Below are 7,633 nucleotides of genomic sequence, written 5' to 3'. Positions count from 1 at the left end.
TTTTCTGTTGTCCGTCCCCCCGGGGAGGAGGTCACATATAGATCCTTGTAATCAGTTCCCTCTTTCCAACCCATAGCGACCCTATGTACAACAGAATGAAACACTGCCAGTGGGCTGCCAGTGTTTCATTCTGTTGTACATAGGGTCGCTATGAATATGAATCAACTCAATGGCCCCTAACAACAGCATATACATATAAAACAAAATTCTAACTCACTGCCATTGAGTCATCCCAACTCAGAGAGTGCATAGGACAGGGTCGAAATACCCCTGTGGGTTTTCTGAGACACTATGTTTTTACAAGAGTGAGTAGAAAGCTTCATCTTTCTCCAGGGGTTTTGAACTCCTGATCTTCAAATTAGCAGTCCAAAGCCTAACTCACTATGCCACCAGAACTTCGTATATATATGAAGCTATATGTGTGTGTGAAGATTATATATATATATATATATATGACTGACTGCTGAAAATTGTAGGCAGGGGGTGGGGGGAGCAGGAAGGATGCATCCCAAATGAGAAGTACATTGGACTCTACTTAAGATACTGGTTGCTACTGCCCCAGTTTCTTTACTGCATTCTAAGATTAGTTCCTTTGGGTATTTATATTTAGTAAAACCCTTCTCTTCTTCCCCAAATGCCTTCCAAACTGTGTGGAACATTCCTATTCTGATTACATCTATTCTCTGGTTAGCGTGGAGTTTTCATTAGTTTTTGTCATATTTCTTTGATATCAACTAAATGCATTGGCTAGGATTAGTGTGAAACACCAATACACCTACCCCCACCCAAAGGCAGCACAAATTATTAATCAAGTTCATCATCCACAACCTACAAGAATCAGCCTGAACTTTAGCACTAAAGCATACCCACTATCAACCCTTTCTAAATGACTCAGGAGGCTCCCATCTTTAAGCAGCATCATTTATCTCTCACTTTCCATTGTTACTGAGTTGCTATCTCCTGAAGGTGACACGATATCAGGTTTCTGAAGCTCTGGGTCTTTATTGGCACCAAGAACCTCATTTTTTTTCTCTCATAGAGCAGCTGATAGGTTTGATCTGGCGACCTTGGGGTTCACAGTCCAATGCTTACTTGACAGTGCCATCCTGGCTCTCTCTCTTTTATCTAGAACAGTGGTCCAGGACCCTTTCATACAGTTCCTCTTGTTGAGGTGAGTCCCCAACCATAAAATTATTTTCGTTACTACTTCATCACTGTCATTTTGCTGCTGTGATGAATCAGGCGACCCTTGGGAATCAGGTGACCAGCATGTCCCACCAGCATCTAATGCTCTCTGTTTGTTTGGGTTTTTGTTGGTTCCCATGTTTGTTGTTGATCTGTGCCATTGTTATCTGTGTGAGGAGGGATCTCGTTGTGCTTTGGCTCCGCATTCCTTAAATAATTAAGAAATTTGGGGTATTTTTGGTATTTCTTGACCACCTAATGGTCTTCTTCAGTGAAATGGTGATCTGTTCACAAATGGATTGTTTGTGCCATTGTTGTTGATCTTTTCTACAGATTTGAAAATTGTAGACCCTTGTCAGATATGTCGTTACCTACCAAATTTTTCCCAGTCTGTGGGTTTTCTTTGTACTCTCTTGAAGACAACAGATGAGCATAAATATATGATATTTAGGCTGTCTCTGTCATATTGCTTATAGTCTGTTGTTTGTGCATGTTTGATGGTCTGCTATTGCCATAAATGCAGACATCGTAAGCTCCCACAAACAAGGATGTTGTGTTTTTCACCAGTGTGTTTTCAACATCTAGCACAGCTCTTAAGAGAAGTAAGCACTCAATAAATACTAGCAGAATGATTGAGTGTTGACCCTATCGTTTGAATGTTATTCTTTCTCTCACGGGCCTTTCATACAATCACTGAACAACACAAAGCAAAAACAAGGAAGCACCCTAAGTCAACTGTAAATGGGGCAATAATACAGCAGGCTTCTGTTGTTTTTCTCCATCCATTATCTTTCCCTCCTCATTCCAAACCTCCCGTTCCTGTCCAGTGGGAAATGGTTTCACCTAAGTTACGAATGTTGGCTTCCTTTCTGTGGGAGTTACTCATCATAGTAGTCAGCTTTTTGGCACGTGATCAGGTGGCTCCAACCAGATAGATAGCCAGCATCTTTGCAGACCCAGGTGCCCAGATGGCACAATCCATTTAAGCTCCTCACATAAAGGTTGGTGATTTGAACCAGCCTAGCCAAAGTGTGGCCGAAAGGCCAGGTGATCTGTTTCTGGAAAGATCGCCCTATGGATCCATTCTGTTCTATGAAGCATGGGGTCACCATGAGTCAGAATGCTACAAGGCAATGAGTTGAGTCTAGAGCAGTGGTTCTCAAACTTCCTAATGCCATGACCCTTTAATACAGTTCCTCAGGTTGTAGTGACCCCCGCAACCATAAAATTGTTTTCGTTGCTCCTGCATAACTGTAATTTTGCGACTGTTATGAATTGGGCGACCCCTGTGAAAGGGTCGTTCAACCGCCAAGGGGCTGTGACCCACAGGTTGGGAACCGCTGGTCTAGAATGTATATAATGCTAGTGGTCCTCCTCGGTATGTAAATTTTCTGAAGTTTCAGGCCCCAAATTAATAAGCTTTATAATTTTCTTCCCATCATCATTAGCTTTCCAGGGGGATTTTGCAATTTAGTAAAGGATGAAATAGAGAAGTGATTTGCCGGCTGACACAGTAAGATTATTATGCACAAGACCAGTTATCTGAATGAAAAAGATAAGCCAATGAGCAACAGCCCCTTGGTGAAGTATGTTTCCAGAGATTTACTGAGAAGGATTGTGGTGTTCCCCCACCCACCCCTGCTTCTGGAGATCTTTTCTAATAGGATAGCCATCCGTCTGCCAGAGTGAAAGTGGTGTCCTATATTTTCCATGGAGGAGCAATAGACTGGCATAACACAGGGCCAGAAAACACTGATCCCTTCTCATGCCTCCCTCACCTGCCTCTATTCTCTTCTTGCATTTGGAGTTAAGATATGTGTCAGTAGCCCCCAAACCAATTGCTAATTTCGAGGAAAATAACAACTAGTCAGTTCAGAAGACATTACAAAATAAAAAATCAGCCTAAATCCTGAAAGTCCCGGACTCAGTGTTTGAATTAATCTCAATGAAAACAGAAGTCGAGTTTTCTTTATGCCCTGGAATAACCAGAGCCTTCCCTCTCCTTTTCCATTGTGTAGCTGATTTGGGCTTTCTTTTTGAGGAACTGAGCCCCCATGGCTGTTTTTCATGACAGATGGTTTTTCCTAGCTGTTGTACCCTGTGCCCTCCCTAGAAGATTTTAGGGTCTCACTTATTTCCAGGGTGAGGATAGCAAGGTCGTGTTGCCCTCAGTTCCTGCACCACTTCAAACTGTGACACCTTCGTAAACATTTTCATCTTGCTGAACCCACCCTACGCTTCAGCTCCCTGGAGACAACTCATAGCACAGGCCAAGGAAGCTTGGCATCTCCAGCCAGGCGTCAGGGGCTGGGACAAGTCCTCCCGTGTCCTCTCCATCTCCCAGGAGTTGGTCCACATGCCATTGAACAAGGGCTAAGTTGTGTATCAGTGTTATTAGAGCACTTCTCTTGGTTTATGCATGGGATTGATTATTTTTCCAGACCGTTCAAAACATCTGCTAGAGCCTGAAAACTCTCATTGATTTGAGTTGCCGGGTGGGTTATGTAATTCTTACACTGAATCCACCAGGCTAGTTTCCAGTTTACGTCCAGACACAATTTAAGGGCCAATGGTAATCTATAAAAGCACACGGGATTTGAATTTTGGCAATCTTGAAGACAGCCTCGCTCTCTACACGTCATCTTGATGGTTGATGTAAGCCAACAGGTCCTGAATGCAAGTTACCTCCTGCAAGCTGGCAATTCCTATCCGATTAGCTTCAACTCTGGAATTGGCTTCTGCCCGTTGGTCTGATCAAGCCAATGTCTGTTTTCCTTCAGGTCATGATTCTGAGCATACTGAGATCATTAAAGGGGCAATTCGATGTTTTCTGTATGTGACCATAGAGATTCCTTGCTACAAAAAACGTTTTATAACCATTGTGAAAAAAATAGATAGGTTTAAAGGCAAATCCGTAAACCAATTTGCGACACAATTCTAATTACTGTATATACTCGTGTATAAGCCAAGTTTTTCAGCACATTTTTATGCAGTTTTTGTGGTAAAATTAGGTGCCTCAGCTGATATTTGGGTCGACTTAAATTCGAGTATATACGGGTCCTTAAAGAACTCTTTCACAGTGGGGGAATATATTCATAGGATTAAGGTGTAGGTGTTACTTAACTGCAATTGTTAGGCATGGAATATTGTTGTGTTGTTTGCTTAGAGAATATTATGTTTACATGAGGCATTGTCACATTAAATTGTATGCATTTTAGTTTTATCCTGTTAGGTACAGATATGATTTTATTATTGTTTGTTTGAAAATTATATATGGCTAAAGAGTTGTGTGAAGTGTCAAGTTTACAAGGGGTGGTCTGTGGTAGTTACATAATCTGGTATCAACTTTATACTATTAAGAGTGAAGGGGTGGAGTTTAGCCTGTCAATCAGGTCACAGTTTGATGACCTCATTTGGAGGCACCAATAGCTCACTGGAGGCAGGACCCAGAGACTCTTCCTGCAAGACATTCCTGTTGACAAGCCAGATAGAGTTACACTGATGCAGCCAGGGACCTAGAACTGGAGGATCCATGTGGAGACCCACCCCAGCTTTAAGATGCTTCCACCGCCACTGGATCCGCAAGACTTTCTACCCACTGGCTGTGATCTTCCTGCATTCGGTGCCATTGCATGTGTTGGATGAGTCTGAAGAGGAATTTATAGACTGGTATTGGACATATGGGCTAATATTAGACTTGTGGACTTGATCTGGACTGGCCTGGGATGTTTTCTTAACGTACAATTGCTCTTTGATATAAAGTTCTCTCTTACACACATATGAGTGCCTCTGGATTTGTTTTTCTAGTCAACCCAGACTAGCACAAACTCCAAAAATAATTAATTTGAGAATGTTTTTATAAGGTCCTTTTACTCTCATGGAGTAGATTCCAGCTCATAGCAACCCTGAGGACAGGGTAGAACTGCTCCGTGGGTTTCTGAGACTAACTCCTTATTGGGAGTAGAATGCCTTGTCTTTTTCATGGAGAGTGGCTGGCGGTTTCAAACTGCAGATCTTGCAGTTAGCAGCCCAATATGTAAGCACTAAGCCACCAGGGCTCCCATTAAAGAGGTAACTAATGCTGATTTAGCTTAACTAATATGATCTTAAGCTTGCTTTGTTGTGGTTGTGTGGTTTCCAGTCAAACCTGATCCACAATGTCCCACGTGACAGAGTAGAAATAGTCTAGGATTTTCTAGGCTCTTATTTTTATAGGGGAGCCCTGGTGGTACTGTTTGAGAAGCAGTGGGCTGTAAACCCCAAGGTGGGTAGTTCAAAACCACACGTGAGGTTATCTATCTGCTCTTGTAAAGATTTACAATTTTAAAAGCCCTAGGGGGTCTGTAGGAGCCCAAATGGACTTGATGGCAGTTCGTTTGCTTTTTTTTTTTGACTTTGATGATCTTTACAGGAACATATGACTGGGTTTTTTTCTCCCATGGAATTGCTGAGAAGGTTCTACCCACAAATCCTTTGACTAGAAGTGAGTGATTTGCCTTCACCCTGCAAGGTTGCTTAAGCTTATGAAAGAATTGTGATTAATAAAAATGATGGACTTGTGCTTTCTCTTGATGATCCTAGAATCATTTGATGAGCTTTGGTCTCAATTAAATAACCTACATGACAAGAGAAAGTCCTGTAACTTTGAGGTTATTTTTTTTAAAGCCTATTCTATATCACCAAAGAACCCTAGTGGCAGAGTGGGCTACCCATTGGACTACTAACCACAGGTTAGCAGTATGAAACACCAGCCCTTCCACATGCTTTCTACTCCTTTAAAGAGTTACAGTCTCAGAAACCCACAAGGGCAATTCTACGCTGTCCTATTGGGTCCCTAGGAGTCGTGATTCACTCAATGGAAGTGAGACTTTTGGTCTGTGTAACCAAAAGTGCTGCCCCACCCTCCCTGTTTGGGATAGGACTTAAAATATTTAAAATATCTAAATCAGTTTCAGTCGTAGACAACATTAATACAGATCAAGTATTTTAAAATATTTAGGATAAAGAAAGCGATTCCATCTGGGTAGGGAATTTATTACCAGAATATTTTACCAATTTGAATTGAAGCCACCATGAGATTAATTTCTTCTCTGCCGCTGGAATATCAATGTGTCATGACAGCTGCTTTCTGTAACCACAGCACCCTGATTTGCATGTGGTATCTTCTGCTCAATGAGATCACATATATCAGAGGGATTTTGAACGGCTTTAGCAACAAACAAAGATTGATGATCAGTGCAAATGCCAAAGAGGGGTTTCCTATTATAGCAAAGGATTGAGTGCCTGTTTTGAAATCAACACTGGTTTGTTTAGGGCTTTCAGAGAGACAACCATGAATTTCAGAAGAACTTATTCATGTTAAAAGAGAGCGACAGAGACAGAGAAAGAATAAAAGAATGACACAGTAGTAAAGGATGTCCCTGGTCAGACACATGTTTCTCAGATTTATTAATGATGAAGACAAAAAACACTCTCATTTGGATTACATGCTCTTTCACCAAAACTGAAAGTTAACAAGATGAACATTATTACAACACTGACATGTCACGAAAGAAGTACAATAATTAAGAGATTTGTGTAACACGATTGGAGTCAAAGGGAAGTTACGGTTGGTGCGAATGTGATGTAGGTACTAAAGGGTGATCCAAAGGTAGATTTCCAAACAAACAAAATGGCATGCTTCTCTCATGGAGTGACCCATATAATGGAAAGGAAATCAACTCCAGCAAAAGGTATGGAAGCCAGGAGAGTTTTATGATAATTAAAAGAACTGCCCTTTGGAAGAGGCTAAGGTGAGGACGGTTCAACATGAAACCAATCTCGAATAAAAATAATCCATAAACGAAAAAGTGCCAAAGCAAGCTCTTATGTTAGATTTGGTCTGAGTTCCGTAGGGCGGCTATAACCCAAATCCCTGTGTGAGCTACTGCTGCCTGCTACTGAAACACAAATACCACATGTGGGGCCCTTCAGGAGCAGACATGTATCTTCGTACAGTTTTGGAGGCTCAAAATCCAATTCAGACTCTTGACTGAGTTCATTCCTTTTTTTGTAGAGAACCTAGGGTATTCTTTGTTTCCTTGGCTTATCAATGATCCTTACTCTGTCTACGTATAACCTGATAACCTGATGTACAACAGAACAACACACCACCAGGTCCCGTGCCGTCCTCACAAGTGTTTCTTATGTTTGAGTCCAGTGTTGCAGCCACTGTGTCCATGCACCTTGTCAAGGTCCTTCCACCTTTTGTGCCTGGGATAAGGTGGGTGCTCTAGAGAAGCAGAACCAGTGACACATGTGGGTTGTGCAGCAATAAAGATTTATGTCTACAAACGGCTTACATGGTTGTAGAAATAAGTAGGTCCCATGCAAGTCAAGTTAGGCTTCCCCTGACTCATGGAAGCTGAGAAACAGGAATCAGGAGGATGGAGCAGAGACAACAGGTGGT

The sequence above is a fragment of the Echinops telfairi genome, unplaced genomic scaffold (genome assembly GCF_000313985.2).
Source record: "Echinops telfairi isolate 266 unplaced genomic scaffold, ASM31398v2 ScPeMD7_7469;HRSCAF=8507_1, whole genome shotgun sequence".
NCBI classification, from domain to species: Eukaryota; Metazoa; Chordata; class Mammalia; order Afrosoricida; family Tenrecidae; genus Echinops; species Echinops telfairi.
The sequence above is the reverse complement of the archived record's forward strand: the minus strand, read 5'-3'. Positions refer to the sequence as shown.